Genomic DNA, 17,620 nt, shown 5'->3' with positions numbered 1-17,620 from the left:
AAACTCATCACGTCTTACCATGACTTTCCGGAAATTTTCTTTTCAAGGGAAAAGGAGTGTTTATTGCGTTAGTAACTTGCAGCCATCAAGGAGAATTGCTTTGACATCTGTTAGATGGCGTAAGGAAAAAAGTTTCCAAAATGATCACCCTGAGAGAGTTTTTCTTGTGGACGAAACCAGTGGTAACCAAGGTGAAATGTCGTTTGAACAGGCGTTGCAGTTGGCGAAAGACAAATCGCTTGAACTTGTTCGGATGAACAGGATTGGGAAGGACGAATCAGTAGTGCCTGTCTTTAAATTGATGTCGACTGATAGAGATGCCAACGCGAGACCTACAGTTCGCTCTCTTGAAGTTAAACCGCTGAAGATTAAAACTGTAAAAGTAACTGACAAAATAGAATCTCAAGATTTGTTTTTCAAAATAAAACGGATTGAAGGTTACCTGGAAAAGGGTTACCGAGTGAGGCTTTTCGTTAAAGATAAAAAGAGAGGAAATGAGGAATCAACATCGGATGACAAATTAAATATCATAAAGCAAATACAGCAAGAATTGAAGGTAAACCATACAACTGAAAGGCCTACAGAGGAAGGTAAAGGCGTCATTGTTTGTGTCTTTAAACCTGCGTAGTTTGTAATGAACAGTGAGACTAAGTAAGACAGTGAGTTCAAAGAAGTTTCCATTTCAAATTGAGACAAAGTGCAACACCTCTTATATAAAACTGACTTTTGTTTTCTGGATAATAAAAATTATTTTGACATTGAAAGTTTTGCTCTTACCCTTGCTTCAAAAGAGAGGCATACTACAGTTCAGAGTTAGAGGAGAGATAGAGGAGATGAAGAATAGTTGTGGTTACACTAGCCCTTTTACCCATGGGCAAATAACATTTGCCTACGGGCAAGGACATTTTTGTGTGTAACGGCTTTCCCTAGGCCGAAACTGCCCTTGGGTTATTTCCATGTGTACATCAGAAAGAACAAAAGAACTTCCCGTGACAGTTCCTTAACTGAAAAGCATGGTTTATCTGCTCCTTGAGGTGACTTAGCCAATCATAAAGTAGAATGTAGCTAATACAGGAAATTGCCTGCAGCTTGGCTAATTTCACACCCACTGGTAACATGGCAGGGTTTCGTGCACCACTGTGAGTATTTCTTTATTTTCATGAGTTTGCCCTCCAGAATTGTCAATTCTGAGGTTGATTAAGTCATAATCTTTCTGTAGGTTCATCTTCTCATAGGAATACTAGTCAAAACTAAGATCCTTACTATAACAGGTTTCTATTTGCTGCACTAAATCAAACAAGGCCACAGGGAGTTAAAACCACTGGTAATCCCTTGTTATGTAGAAGTTGCTGAAACCAATTCTGTGGTTGTGGAAATACCCAAGCTCTTCTTGGCTGGCAAGCAAGTTCGTGATGAGCTCATAAATATAAATAAAATACTAACAAACCTTGAAGGTAGCGTAGTTGAAAGCACCTTCTTTGGTGTCTTCTCACCAAAAAAACTGCGGGACTGTTATATTTATGGAGTACTGTTGTATAATAAGCAAGAGTATCACTGAAATTAAGCTTATTAGATCTCGATTCGTGACATCAATGTTGCTCTGCACTTTCCTGGTCAATTTGTCAGGTCAGTGAACTCATATCTTATTATATTTGACCCTAAGGGGAGTCTTTTACTGTGTAACAACATCCCCAAGGGTAACATGAAACCTGAGCTTAACCAAACCTTAGCCATTTACCCTCCATAAGGCTCCAAATGCAAGGCGTGTGTAACCACTGCTAATGACACAAAGTGCTCATGAGGCTTTGTTGCTCAAAATCAACACTGAGACTCGTAATAATAACACCTCAAATGTGTGTTAATCCTCTCACTGAGCCATTGCTCTTTCATTTCTTGAATTCATCTAGTCAAAGCCACTCTTGCGTGATTTTCTATTTTAGTGCCTTAAGATGTAGCACTATGTTAGCAAGGAAACTGTTAATCATGATAATTAACAACTATTCATGTCAGTGTAGAGTGTCACTGGCTAATGATCATGAAGCAGTGAGGTAATATCTACTGCTAGCCACTGACTCTGAGGTGAATAGTTGTTTTATTAGAGACAAAAACAGTGAGATAATATAGCACAAAACATGATTTTAAATTATTAATTCCTACAATGGTTACAAAATTTTTGGTGCAATTCCCTCACAAGAGGCTCTGAGCTGAGGTGAAAATCAAAGGTTACTCAGAGTTTGAGTAGCCAGTCTGAGTGCCATTTTAATGCTATCCACGTTGTTAGCATATACTAATTGTAATTGGCCCATGGAATGCGTGTTGTTCAAACATGTGGAATTCTTTTTACACCACTTTGGGTTATATCTCTTTGCACATTCATAGCCACTGTTATTGGAGAACTTTACGTAAACCAGATGAAGAACATTTTGGCATGTTCTGTAACTAGCCATTTATTTTTCCACACAAGATAATAAGAAAAATTTTCATTTGACCAAAAGAAGCCCTTATTTCATAGACCACTTTCATAAATGGCTGCCGGATTAATATTCTTTTGTTTAAATTTAAATTTGCCCAAGTGGCCTCACTTGAGATAATGTATTCTTTTGAATTTTGTACTGGAGAACGAGGCCACCCAGGCAAATTTATATGTAAACAAAAGAATTTTAATCCGGCGGCCAATTATGAAAGTGGTCCATACACAGGTTGATTTCACGATGTTGCAAAAGGATTGGTTCATGATTTGATCTCCAAATAGCAAGGTATGCATACACTTTGGAAATTTAGAGAGCCCTTACTTGTGCTTGGAGTAACTCTTGCTCTCCCCCCTCCTGAACTTCCTGTGTGTATACCTACTTCCATGATGAACCAATTCTAATGACACCGATTTCTTTGTTTGAGGTTCATCATGAAATTACTTTCAAATTTTAAGAATGGTTTGCCTTGGATCAAAACAAAGTGTGGGCATTATTTTCACTGAATAGAAATGGAATGATTAAAGGTGTGACTGCAAATTGTTTGAAATAATTATTTGTCTTTATCTCACACTTTCATGCTCATAGCTACTGGAGCTTTGTAAGAATTTTTATTATGTTTTGAAGCTGCATTTTTGTACATGAGTTGCAAAAAGCACCAGTAGAATACAAAACTTATGATTCACTTTTAATACTCAGTGTTTCCATTTTCAAATTTGAAAAGCTTAGTGCTTTACAAAGTACAATGAATCACCATCTGTGTAATTCCGTGTGGCATTCATCATCAATTTTTTTGGAGAAAAGATTCACCAAAACTGACTGCAGAACAGACATAGGGTCAGTGTTTTCAAGTTACCTGCGCCCTCAGTGTAGCGGATGGCACGCCTCGTCCTGGACATTGTACGTAGGATGTTACGAAAACTAAGACCCCGAAAACTAAGACCCCCGTCTTCATTGATTTTCACTTTTCCGGTGTGTCTTAGTTCTCGTAATTACGAAACGTGTTTGTTTTACAGTGTGCAGCAGTGGCACCTGAGGGCCACCGTAAGATTCTCCCATACAGACCTCCCACTCGGTTAATAATGCAACCTTTTTAACCTCGTGCTTGCGTTTTTCTGCTCGAAATTCATTGTAGAGAATGAAGGTAAATTGCTCATGATCACAAGTTTGTCTTTTTTTTTCTGTAGGCGTGGTCGTTAACTCAATCGATTTATTTTTGCTTAGCGTACTAATTGGCATTCTTTTGTTAGATTTTGACATTCAAAAAAGTTGAATCGGTGTCAGTGACGTTACACGCCGATTAATTCGCAGCTTCACGTCTGGGGCAACCCACGGGCTTTGACTGTCGTCCTTCGAACCTTACCAAGGTGGGGAAGGGAATTTTAATGCAAGGGTCAAGTCATTCCAGTGGAATACTGTTGGTTTATCTTTTAATATGGAGGCTCTTAAAGCGAATAGCTCAGAATAATTATAGTCTACAAGTTCTACATACATACATACATACGTACGTACATACATACATACATTCATTCATTCATTCATTCATAAATACATAGAGACAGACAGACAGACATACATACATACATACACACACACACACATACATACATACATACATACATACATACATACATACATACATACATACATACACACATACATACATACAATTTTGAATTTCTGCAATCTTCCAGAGAGATAGTTCTCGAGGAGCGCACAAGCACTGTCACTCAGGCCATACGCTTTTAGTTTGGCTAAAAGAAGAGCATGTGGTATCGCATCAAACCCCTTCGATAAGTCCACTGAGACAACCCCAACGAGTTCTTTTTTTTCTACTCCTTTTCCAGTCGTCTGTTAGTCTAAGAAGCGAAGTCTCACAACTCTGAAATTTTCTGTAGGCGGAGAGAAACTTTGATGGGAGCCCACTGGAGAATTCTTCGCACTGAGAAGTCAGTAGCTTTTCAAATATATTATTCATACAGGGGAGTACTGTTACTGGTCTATAATTCTCTTTTAAAAGTTCATCATCCTTTTTAAAGATTGGAGTTATCTGTCCCATCTTCCATCGTCTGGGATATTTGCATTGAAGAATGGATGCATTTATGATGTGTGCGATTGGAGCAGATATAACCTTTGCCGAGTCCTTAAGAAAACGTGGTGGGAGGAAATCGAGTGTCCACATGACTTGCTAGTATTCATTTGCAGCAATAAATGTTCTACTTGTGTTTTGCTTGAGAGTTGAAAACTGAAAAGATCTTTGACAGACCGCTCAGTATTGTTATTGTGAATAGCAATTATGCTTGGATCATAGTTGCTTGGATGGCTGGCAAAATCTCTCCCATAATCACCTGTAATCTCATTTAAACCCCTCGCAATGTTGACAAAATAATCATTAAAGATGTTTGCAATCGCTTTCTTGTCCATAATCATCGTTCCTTCTTCCTTTAATATTATATCATTTGGATGCCTGTTTCTTTGAATGTATTAACGGCCGATATACGTTCCAAAAATCTCGTTGGTTGTCTCCTTCAAATCTTTTCGTAAAGAAGTTTCGAATGGCCTTGCGTCTCAGTGAAGTACGCCGATTCCTTTGCGACTTGTATGCAGCATAATTAGTGTCAGTTCGTTCCCTTATGAATCTTTTCCACAACATGTCTTTGTAACGAATACTTTTCCTCCTTTCCTCAGTCATAAAAGGTAATACATTTTACGGTGGCCCATAGGGGACATGACACATTTCTTTTTATCGCGCGATAAAATCAAAATATCACGCGATAAATGGAAATCATCGCGCGATAAATGGAAATCATCGCGCGATAAATGGAAGTTATCACGCGATAAATGGAAATTATCGCGTGATAAATGATAAATTATCGAGCGATAATTTTTATTATCGCGCATCAACATTATTATCGTGCGCGATAATTTATCATTATTTATCGTGCGATAAATGGGAAACTTGTTAGGTCACGTAATCGGCTGTCACGCACGATGTTTCTGTGGACGACAATGGCTGCCACAGTTGAGGGGGTATGTTTTGAGATCACCAGTTCGTTTTATTTACGTAAAAAGATCATTTAGCAGTACTTTGTAATACTACGACACATAGCTCTGTGAATCGGTAGAGTAAACCTTGATTTTGCGAAATCTTAGAGACGCTTTCAGGGATGACTGTCAGTGTCTGAGAACGAGAGTGGATTATCTAATCTTTCTGATTACATTGCAGGTTTGCAAACTTCTAGAGGGCAGATGTATCGACAGGAGCGTTGTTGCCAGGTTTAAAAAGCGTTTATTGATAATGAAATTAGCCTGCTTTAAATAAATTATTGGTTAGCTATATATTCAGTCTAATTTTCATCTAATAGACCGCGATGCGAGCCCGTGGAAATTTGTATTATTTATTTATATTTTGTGATAACTTTTTGATAATTGCATGACTTATACTGTTGTTATACTGTTATACTGTTGTGTTACACTTAAACCTTGAAATAAACTATGATCAGTTTGCTTATCCTCCAGTCTATACTATATGCCCTCCAGTCTATACTATATGCCCTCCAGTCTATACTATATGCCCTCCAGTCTATACTATATGCAGATTCCAGTGTATGGCAACTTTGTTGAGCTCTCCTTGAATCAAAGGCATGAAACAGAATCTTAAGCATTCTAAGTGAACTGGGTCATGATCGCAAAAGATGCCCTCATCTCTCATGTCTTTAAAAGAGTCGATCCACCAACTTGCATTACTTTTCTTCAGAAAAGACCACCAAGCCTCTATCCTCTGATTGCTAACTGACTTTCCGGGCATGAAACTTTTATCACCTGAAAATGCATCTTCGCACCCTGACCTCAAAAACCGTTGTATTCCCGCGACATATACATTTTCTGTTCCTGCATCTGCACGCACTATCCTCGGGACTCCACCAATTTGACGAATATAGTCTGTAAAATAATTAGCAATGATTTTTGGGTTGTTGTTTGTACGACCACCTTCTAACCAAAGAATACGTCGGCTGTAACAACATGCTTTCAGAAAACATAAATCTTGCGTCATCCAACTTGTTCAATATATTCATTCTCTGGCAAAAACACTTGACTCGGGTGGTCAAACTGATGTCATATACCTGGACATGGCAAAAGCTTTTGACCGGGTACCACATGAGAAACTTATGTATAAACTCGAAATGCTTGGTTTTCGAAACCGCCTCCTGGTTAGCTCAATTGGTTAGAGCGCCGGATTGTGTTGTGCGGGAGGTCGAGGGTTCGAGCCCCGGCCGGACCAATACTCGTGGTCTTAAAATAACTGAGGAGAATTTGCTACCTTTCTATAACATCAATGAAATGGTTAGATATTCTAGTCTTCTCGGATAAGGACGAATAAATGGAGGTCCCATCTCCTGCAGGGTTAGGGGTAGGAGACGTTAATTTCCCACACACGAGATTACTGTGTGATGGATGTCCTCCCCTGGGGTGGGATGTGTGGGGGAAAAGGTGAGGTCGTTACATGGACTAAAGCGGCTGCCAGAGGCGCCTGATAATGCTGACGTCCGATCACAACCTTAGTAACACTGTAGACCTTAGCAATTCAGCCTATGCTGCTATTAAGGTATCGAATCATTCACTTTCACTTCACTTTCGAAATTCATTATTAGCCTGGATCAAAGACTATCTTACAAATAGACGTCATAGAACCCTCATCGAAGGCATTGCGTCAGACTGAAAGCCAGTTACTTCCGGAGTTCCTCAGGGATCTATCATTGGCCCCATTCTATTTCTTGTATATGTAACTGACATTGCGGAAAACCTTTCTACTGGTACCAGTCTTCCCCTCTATGCAGATGATGCAAAGTGTGCCAGAGTGATTAACGACCTTAATGATTGTTACACCCTCCAAAACGATCTGTCAGCTCTACATGATTGGAGTAAACTATGGGAAATGAACTTTAATTCACAGAATTGCAAACAGCTCTGTATAACAAGGAAGAAAAAACCAATCCACAATATCTATCATCTTGGTACGAAACAATTACTCCTATCTGACACGGAAAAAGATCTAGGTATAATGCTACATCACACACTAGCATGGCATGACCACATCTTTACAAAAGTAAATTCTGCAAATAAGATCCTGCGGCTGATTAAACGGACATGTGGAAATCAGACACAGTCTGCTGTGATTCGCAAGCTTTACATACACCTTGTGCGGCCTCACCTTGAATACGCCTGTGAAATCTGGTCCCCTCACCAAGCCTTTTTGCAGGACATGATTGAAAGCGTTCAGAGACGAGCCACGCGACTCATGATCAAAGGATGATCAAAGGATGATCAAAGGATGGAGCGGTTGAAATCTCTCCATCTTCAAACCCTTAAGTCTAGAAGGACTCTACTTGACTTGATCTTCTTTTACAAATGTTTAAAGGGACTCTTAAATATTAACTTATCTAGTTTTATTATTTCCAGAAAAAATGTAGCATATGAACTAAGAAATGCTGATTTGTCATTTAAAACTCAATATGCGAGAACAAACATGCTAAAATATTCCTATTTCCATAGAACAGTGAAAGCCTGGAATTGTTTATCTGTGCATGTCAGAAAGTCTGAGTCTCTCTCTGACTTTAAGAGTCTTTGTAAGGCTTATTTATACCAGTTAGACACTGAATTAACCTAACTTCTTCTTCTTATTATTATTATTATTATTATTATTATTTTTATTGTTATTATTATTATTATATTATTACAAATATATATAGGTATGTGTACTGTTTTTCTTTTTTGGGTGGCCTTTCGTAAGGGAACCCTTTCCTGTTTCTTGGCCTTCCCCTCAGCTTTGTATATATGTTAAGTTTGTTGAGAAAATGATTAAAGTAAAGTAAAGTAAAAAAGTAACCATCGATAGCCCCATGTATGCAAAACCCAAATGGTTTGAGCTTGTCGTAACCATCCATGTGCCATGTAGTTAGGTCCTTTACCACGGTATTCTCTCCTTCGTAATATTAATCGCTTTGATGATCGTGACTGTACGCTAGCAGGATCCAATTCTCTAATTATAACTCGTACGGTCTCCTTCTGGACAACAAGACCATAGTAAATTCGTAATCGCTGGTGCATTTGGCGATAACCAATACTGTTCCCACTTCCTTCGAGTTCAGTTTCAATCGCATTTAAAATTTCCTTGATGTCACTATGGTCTTTTCTTCTATGAAGACCCTGACGCCTAAGCACTCGTTTCAGCTGGCGCAAGCTTATTTCAATTCCATGGAAACACAAAAGAAAAGCGAGGATCTCTGAGTAAGCCAGATCGAGAGAAAAGTAGTGATTGATGATATCGTTCCTCTGGAAAGTATTAGGCAAGCCATTGCCAACGTAAGGCGGAAATACAGCGCTGGATCAATGTATTATTCCAAAAAGTAAAAGTCTTTTTAAAGAATGCTTTAACAACGCCATCTTACCTTACTGTGTTGACTGCGTGACTAATATCACGCACACGCGGAGTACGAAATATCGCGCGATAAGATTGAATTTATCGCGCGATAAGTTCCATTTATCGCGCGATAATTTCCATTTATCGCGCGATAATTGCCATTTATCGCGTGATAATTTCCATTTATCGCGCGATAATCTTCATTTATCCCGCGATAATTTTTCATTTATTGCGCGATAATTTCCATTTATCGCGCGATAAGTTTTCATTTATCGCGCGATAATCTATCATTTATCGCGCGATAAAAAACATGTGGCATGTCCCTTATGGGCCACCGTAATATTTTGATTTTATCGCGCGATAAAAAAAAATGTGTCATATCCCCTATGGGCCACCGTAGAATCTTGACCGAGGTCGCCAGTACAGACCTCACTGCGTTCGGTCTGTACCGGCGACCGAGGTCAAGATTCTCCCATACAGACCGACCTAGCTCGGTAAATAAGATGTCTATTACATGGCTGTGTCTTTTTTGCCAATTTTTTATATTCTTTGCACCTTTTTTTTCTAGACCGGTCTAGATGCCGGTCTAGATGCCGGTCTAGATGGGAAAATCTAGATGTGTTGAGACAATTTTAGTTAGATTGTGTGACAAGTTAGTAAGATAAGAGATTGCGTGGTGACAACTTTTCGCTTGTGGTTTTTAGTGTCGGTAATGGGATCAATTAACCGGTCCATTTGTTAGCTGATATCGTTATCTGGGTGTTAGGGTGTGCCGCACATACTGATAAGATAAAATCTGCCAAGATTTTTTTGTTGCTTCTTCTATCGAGAAGGATAGAGACGTGATCTGTGAGTATAGTAACTAAGTGAAGAATAAAACCGTGAAGTTTGCGAAGAACAGCCTGGTGTTTTTTGGCATTCGCAACAAACCGCTTTCAATAATGATTTCGGCCAATCAAATTCGTGAGTCAGTAGTTCCCAGTCCTCGTGAGACACAGCCATATAATAAATAGCTGCAATACGCACGCACATGCTCTGGTTGTAGCGCGCACACGCATTTTCTGTTAAGTCGTCTCGTTTCGGGTAGGCGAGACAAGGTAGGGTTACCCTACCTGCCGAAGTGAGACAACTCGCACCCCCCCCCCCTAGCTGTCTCCTAGGGTAACTCGGGGGGAAGGTTGCCTCGGGAGCATGTAAATGGTGCCTAAAACTCTCAGTTTGGGGACAACTTGTCTAACTCAGCTATGATTCTTTGTTGATTTGTATTAGTGATTTCAAATAGCACACCGTTCATTACAAATTTATCGTCAGTTGTAGTTCACCTTAGCATTCTTCTTCTATTTCAATCATTTTGTACTTTGCCTCTGTTTCGTCTTTACTCTGACTTTTGATCCTTTTCCTAATCTTTTTTTTTTCATAATTTTTTCCTCTCTTTCCTTTGCTATACACCATAAGCAATACCCAAAATGTCCGTGAGGTAATGCGTTCTAATTTTTCAAAAAACATCAAAACGAGTACGGTCGGGCCAGCCATCTTTGTTGTTATTTGATCTTTTTTCGCTGTTCCCTTGCTAACTACTCGTAATATGGTTTTAAATTGTTGTGTCCCTTTGTTTACTACGAAGACATACGTGATTAATGGTGAGAAGATATCTCATTTTCAATTTCCAAGTGATAAAGCACTGAGACAAAAATGGATTCAGGCAATTCGAAGAGATGTTGGTGATAATTTTGGGTTCTGTCCTCGTGTACCGGTTCACAGGAGCCGATACAAAAGACCGAACAATGCACAACAGCTAACCAATGACTCCTAAACAAAGAAAGAACAATGGTAATTCCCTTGTGAACCGGTACACCAGGACAGAACCTAATTTTGTGATCGACGACCGTCATACCAAGGTGTGTAGTAGACATTTCAAGGCCAGTGACTTCACGAAAACCCTTGCAGGTCTGAGAAGCTGAAGCAAGATGCTGTCCCTTCGATTTTTCAGTGGAAACAGGATTCACCACGAAAGCGAAAGGCTCGCAAAGAATTGAGTATTGAGTCCAAAGAGACCACGTCCATCACACTCAAACAGTAACATGGAACCGACTTGTATTGAACCCAAAACAAGAGTTTGCCTGTCAAACGAATATAGCTCTCGCTGAATTTAATAATATATCGGAGAATTCTTCAAGGCTGCCTAAACTGTTGGACAACACGAAATCATTAAACTAAACTGTAACTGAATTACAAGATCAGATCAGATGTAATGAAATAATGATTAATAAGCTTGAAGGAAACGTAGCTGCTATTAATGATCAGCTAAAGAAGAAAGCAGAGGAATGTTATGCCCTGAACGATGAACTTAAAGGTATGATTGAGAAATGCCAAAAAAAGCGAAAGAAAAAATGAAAGAGTTTTTAGTGTAAACAAGTTTTTGAACGATAACGCTGCAATGTTATTTTCTATACAGTCTTCCCAAATGCTGAAATCTTTGAGAGCTATTTGGAATTTTTACAGCCTGGTAAAAATGGTGAAAACATAAAATATAAGAATGCATCGTATGTAGACAATAATTACAGTGGAGCTAAACTTGGTAAGCCAAGATCACTTGATCCCAAAGAAGAATTCTTTCTAACCCTCTGTAGACTTAGGCAGTGTAGTGTCTAAAAATGAAGAAGTATGCCACAAAAGGCAGCCACGAAGGCGAACAACAACCGTACACACAGTACACGTTTCTTTAATAATCTTCCCGCGCTCACACTTTCCCGGATGTATACTTTTACATAAACAACCGCTGTCCTAGTATACTACATTCCCTCTCTTTCTTCGCTTAGATGGTTGACCTCGAAAGACAGAAACATTACAAACTTCCACTTTGTTTAGACACCGTAAAAGTTCAATTTGATTCCAAATGTTCAAGACAAAAATCACGCTAAACATAAACATAGCCTTGGCCGTTCAGCTTATAAAACAACGTTTCAATGTCACTCATGTAATAACAACGAACAGTAATATGAAAATGCCAATGTCACTAGTTTTAGTACAGAACGTAGTCACTCAGAGCCTTTGGACGGCTCGTAATTCTGCCGGATCTTCTCACATGCTGCTCAGCTGTAGGTACAGTAGAAGGTACATCTTCTGGTGGTGATTCAGCCATTGGTACTTGATCCTCTGCCACAGGTGGCGTCTCAAATGACTTAGGTTCAGTCCGTGGTTTAGCGTCCTGTTGTGGCGTTTCCTGTTCTTCTAGATCTGGCATATTAAAGGACTTAATATGCTGAAGGCTGCGTTTGTACTGGACACCTTGAGGCGATCGCAACACCACCTGGTCCCCATAACGAGATATCACCTGATATGGTTCTTTCTCATAGCAAGGTGACAGCTTATTTTCTTTCTTCTTCTCAAGCAGAACACTGTCTCCTTCTTTCACATTTCGATCTCTGGCATGGAACTTCTTGTCCACATAGTCCTTGTTAAACTGCTTTCTCTGATTGTCCCGATCACGAACGGCTTGGTCGCTCACTTCTACCTCCTCCTCTTCAACATTGACTAGCTCAGGCATTTTAGTTGTCAGCTTTCTCCTAAACAATAACTCGGCGGGACTCTTTCCTGTGGTTGAATGTGGCGTGGACCTGTATGCCAAAAGGAACTTGTTTAGCTCCTCTCTCCAGTTCTTTCCTTCTGCATGGGCTGCTCTCATGGACTTCAGAAGCGACCTGTTTTGCCTCTCTACCTCACCATTAGCTCTTGGCCATAGAGGTGTTGTGTAATGGTGATCAATCCCCATTTCATTCAGGTAATCTTCTACTTCTTTAGATACAAGATTTGAGCCATTGTCGGTACGCAGACCTTTAGGCAACCCATGTCTTGCAAATTGGGCATTCAAGCAATGAATGATGGTTTTGCTGGAAGTTGTTCGGATAACATCAACCTCTATCCACCGGCTGTAATAATCAACGAGAACTAACAAATGTTCCCCAGAAGGTAACGGACCCATTAGACCCACAGCTACTTCTTCCCATGGTTGGTTGGGTAACGGTGTTGACTTCAATGGTGGGGGTGGAACGTTCTTTGTAACCATCTGGCACCCGTAACACTCTGCACATCTTTTCTCGGCATCACGATCCATAGCAGGCCACCAGACTTTTGTTCTAAGTCTCTCCTTTGTCTTTGTGACTCCTTGGTGCCCCTCGTGTGCCAAACTAACGACTCTCTTGCGAAGTGCTTGGGGTATAACAATTCTTGTCCCCCGGAGAATTACATGGCCAATAAAAGTCAACTCATCGCGCACTGGCAAATACTGCTTTGGGGCATTGTCCCATTTCCCTTCGATGAGACAATTCCTGAGTGCTTGCAACTCAGAGTCTTGTGCTGAGACTTGTTCAATCTCTTTGATTCTCAATGCAGCAGGGACAGCATGTAGAGCTATCGCGCGTACATATCCATCATCTTCCGCGGAATTGTCTGAAGCAGGTATCTTCGTCAGTCGGGAAAGGGCATCTGCGATGTTTTTTCTTGAAGGCACATAGCAAACTTGATAGTTGTACGGTTGTAAACGCAGAACCCAGCGCTCTATTCTGGCTGAAGGTTTAGACTTCCTTGAATAGATGACTTTAAGTGCTTCATGGTCTGTCACCAGATCAAACTGTGGAAGCCCGTACAAGTAGAGGTGGAAGCGTTCACAAGCCCAGACTAAGGCTAGTGCTTCCTTTTCTGTCTGACTATAACGACGCTCCACTTGACTCAAACTGCGACTAGCATAACAGATGGCACGGCTTTCCCCATTCTTTTCTTGCACCAGCACGGCGCCAAGTCCAACAGGACTTGCATCAGCAATAACACGGGTGGGTGTGTCCTTATCGAAGTAAGCTAGGACTGGTGCACTTGCAACTTGACTCTTCAATCTCTGAAACGATTGCTCCTGCTCCTTACCCCAAACGAACGGTTCCCCTTTTCTTGCAAGTTTTCTGAGGGGATCAGCAGTGGTAGCAAAATCGGGTATAAACCTGGCACTGAATCCAACGAGCCCCAAGAAGCTACGGACTTCTGAGGGTGTCTGAGGCTGACTTGCCTCTGCAACTGCTCTGACTTTTTCCTCCGTTGGGCCGATGCCATGCTTACTCAGCAAAAGACCCATGAATACCACTTTAGTCATTCGGAAAGTGCATTTTTCAGCATTCAAAGTCAGCTGCTTCTCACTAAGACGTTGCAACACACTGTGTAAGTTCTTATCATGTTCTTCAGTGTCTCGACCATGAACGATAAGATCATCTGCTATGTTTGACACCCCTTGTAGACCTGCCATTGACTGGGTGATGATATGCTGGTACTTCTCTGGTGCGGCATTTACACCGAAACTCAAACGTTTGTAGCGGAATATACCATCATGGGTGGTAAAAGCAGTGATATCCCTTGAATCAGGATCCAGCTCAATTTGGTGAAAACCCCACCTTAAATCTAACTTCGAGAAAACACCACTCCCATTAAGACTTTCAAGGACTTCATCTATGGTTGGTATGGGCAATCTTTCCCGAATAATGGCCTCGTTGGCTCTCCGCATGTCGACACACAACCTTATGTCTCCGGACGGTTTAGGAGCAACAACGACTGGGCTTACCCACACCGTCGGCCCCTCGACTTTCTCAATTATGTCCTTTTCAAGGAGTTCGTTAACCTTGGCAGTTACTTTGTCCTTTACAGAAAAAGGTACTCGTCGCATTTTTTGAACGACTGGAGTTACACTGGGGTCAATGTGTAGCTTCAACTGATAATCTTTAAGCTTTCCAATTCCCTGGAATACACTGGGGTATTTTGCTTTGAGTCCTCCCACGAAGGTACCATCAACAGTGTTACAGTCTCCTGTCCCAAGAGTTCCCGAGAGATCCACACGAAGGATTCCAAGATCTGTGGCGGACGAATATCCCAGCAAACAACGCCCGGATTCAACAACAATGAAATCTGCCACAACCTTTGCTTTGGGTACGGAAACTTCTGTCTGAAACTGGCCCTCAATTTTAAGTTCTCGACCCCCATAAGCATACAATCTCTTCAGACAAGGTTTTAATTCAATCTTGAGCCCCTGATACTTAAGTTCCTGCAGTGTATCTTTACTAATGAGGTTACTTGCAGAACCTGAATCAATCAACACATCTCTGCTGATTCCACCAATCTTCACTGAGATAACGGGTTCAGAGGAATTTGACATAGCACATGTCTGTTCTTCTATAGTAAAAGCAAAACTGTCATCCTCACCTGACTCGTTACAATGACCCTCAACATGATTTGCCTGTCTCCCCTTACCATGACGCTGCTGTCTGCCTCCCCGTTGTTGGGTGTTACCTTGTTTTCCAGGCTTCGAGTTCCTTCCCCCTTTGCAACAGCTTGCATAATGACCATATTTACCACACTTGCTGCACTTGCGACCTCGGGCTGGACAATTTGTACTTTGAGCAAAATGACCTTCTTTACCACAGTTGAAACAAACGCTTTTCCCTTTGTCTCCACGCCCAGGACGTTCTTCAACTGCATGAGTACCTGCTCCAGGTTCTTGGCTTGGCATGACCATTTGACTTGCCTGCTCGTGTGAGGCTTCCCACTTTCGAACTTTATCCATTGCTGCTTGCAGAGTAATATTAACGACTTCCAATAGCTTCTTCTTTAGCTCAACATTAGGCAACTTTTCAATCAATTGATCCCGTAAATTTTCTTCCAAAGTTGGACCAAAATTACAATGACGAGCTTGTTTACGTAAACGAACCATGAACTTATCGGCGGTCTCTCCCTTTGTCGGCGTAAGTTGACGAAAGACATGACGCTCGTACGGTACATTGTCCTCGGCTCGAAAATGAGCATCCAACTTTCGCAGACACACCACATACTCATTATCCTCGTTAGCATTCAGTGGTCCAGGATCTGGAATATCTTCGTAAATATCTTGTACTTCCATACCTGCTAAATGAAGTAACTGAGCTGTTTTCCGAGAAGGATTCGTAATTCCCTTGCCATCGATGTAATACTGATACGATCGTTTCCACTGTCGCCATCGTTCCGCGACCTGAGAGGAAGACCCTGTTAAATCTAGAGGCGGAAGCGCCCTTTCTACTGAATTCGACATCCTCGTCGCCAATTTGTAGTGTCTAAAAATGAAGAAGTATGCCACAAAAGGCAGCCACGAAGGCGAACAACAACCGTACACACAGTACACGTTTCTTTAATAATCTTCCCGCGCTCACACTCTCCCGGATGTATACTTTTACATAAACAACCGCTGTCCTAGTATACTACAGGCAGGGATTCCCAGAAGACCATCTATCCCATTTGTATGGAATCCACCAGTCTACTGTATCACGAATAATAGTTTCTTGGATTTCTTTCATATACCTCAAGTCTAGTAAGATCTGTATTTGGCCTTCAAGAGAACAAGTTGATCAACATATGCCAGAAGATTTTAAAAATAAATATCCAAATACAAGAGTCATCATAGACTGTATGGAGATCAAATGTCAAATGCCCTCGGGTCTTTTACTCAACAGTCAGCTTTATAGCTCCTATAAAAACCACATGACCCTGAAAGGTCTTATGGGCATTACACCTGGTGGGAGCATAAGTTTTATCAGTTCACTTTATACAGGAAGAATTTCAGATAGAGAAATTGTTGAGCCAAGTGGATTCTATAGCAAGTGCTTGATGTTGGTGACTCTGTGATGGCAGATAAGGGATTCCTTATTCAAGATGTCCTTCAACCCGGGGTTTCATTGAACATGCTACCATTTTTAGGAGACCAGATGCAGTTTAGTGCAAATGACACTAGACACACAATCAACTGCATCTTTAAGAGTGCATGTGGAAAGAGCCATAAACAAAATAAAGAATTTCCACATTTGGGATAGGGTAATTCCTATTAATTTATTTGGCACAGTCAATCAGATGTGGTCAGTTTGTGCATTTTTATGCAATCTTCAAAATCCAATTATTAGTACATAAATAATTATGGAACTGTTATGGTTTTCATATTTTATTAACATCTGTAGAATTTAATGTATGGTTGTACACTTAGGTCAAAAGTTGTGAATATGACTGACAAGATTCATAACAGTGAAAAAGGGTGATATTCTGTTTTGAAATATTTAGAGATGCAGATATAATAATCATATTAATTATCAGTCCAACACTGAAGCATATTTTTCTGGAATAGCAAACATTTATTAGGATCAAAATAATATGATTTTTAGGGAAAATGTGAGTTTACACTGTCATATGCAAAACTTATAGCTATGATGACATTTTGCTTTAAAGAAAAAGTATCTCTGATCACTGTTTGTTTCAATATTGTGTAGGTACTCGTCTACCAGATATGTTATTGCTCTCTGCATTCCCGTAGGAACTGAGTGGTTCAGTGACGCAACTCTTTTACCAGACTTTTTAATGTGGCGATCAACTTCGGCTCGTATGAAAAAGGGAGCTTTCTCTAAAGACGTGTTCCATCCCGTGTTTGGAAAAGCTATCTTTCTTGGTTCAGGAAATGTAGAGTCTGAAGAAGAAGTCTTCGGATAGCTACTCTACGAAGAAAGACTGCATTTTCCTCTTTGTGTAAACGTTGTTTTCATCAGGATCATAGATAAGACCTTCGAGGCCTCTACTGATGTATTCGCCAACTCTGAGGAGTAAATGTGAACAGATAAATTTACGCGATCTATACAACAACTAGTTAATTGATAAACTACGGTTTTTAAAAGCTGGTCATAAT

The 17,620-nt window shown here is 40.5% G+C and overlaps 2 long non-coding RNA genes across 2 annotated transcripts; one reads left to right on the top strand and one right to left on the bottom strand.

Annotated features, from left to right (window-relative positions):
• The first annotated feature begins 3,990 nt into the window (after window positions 1-3,990).
• On the top strand, window positions 3,991-5,979 carry LOC111324159 (uncharacterized). The gene is made up of 2 exons (XR_002694239.2): window positions 3,991-5,498; window positions 5,695-5,979. It is a non-coding gene; the product is annotated as an uncharacterized LOC111324159 (long non-coding RNA).
• On the bottom strand, window positions 5,847-8,931 carry LOC148723507 (uncharacterized). The gene is made up of 2 exons (XR_015991782.1): window positions 7,681-8,931; window positions 5,847-6,410 (listed from the first exon to the last, which is right to left on the bottom strand). It is a non-coding gene; the product is annotated as an uncharacterized LOC148723507 (long non-coding RNA).
• Between the last annotated feature and the right edge of the window lie 8,689 nt (window positions 8,932-17,620).

The sequence above is a fragment of the Stylophora pistillata genome, chromosome 9 (assembly GCF_964205215.1).
Source record: "Stylophora pistillata chromosome 9, jaStyPist1.2, whole genome shotgun sequence".
In the NCBI taxonomy this organism is placed as follows: Eukaryota; Metazoa; Cnidaria; class Anthozoa; order Scleractinia; family Pocilloporidae; genus Stylophora; species Stylophora pistillata.
The sequence above is the reverse complement of the archived record's forward strand: the minus strand, read 5'-3'. Positions and strand labels throughout refer to the sequence as shown.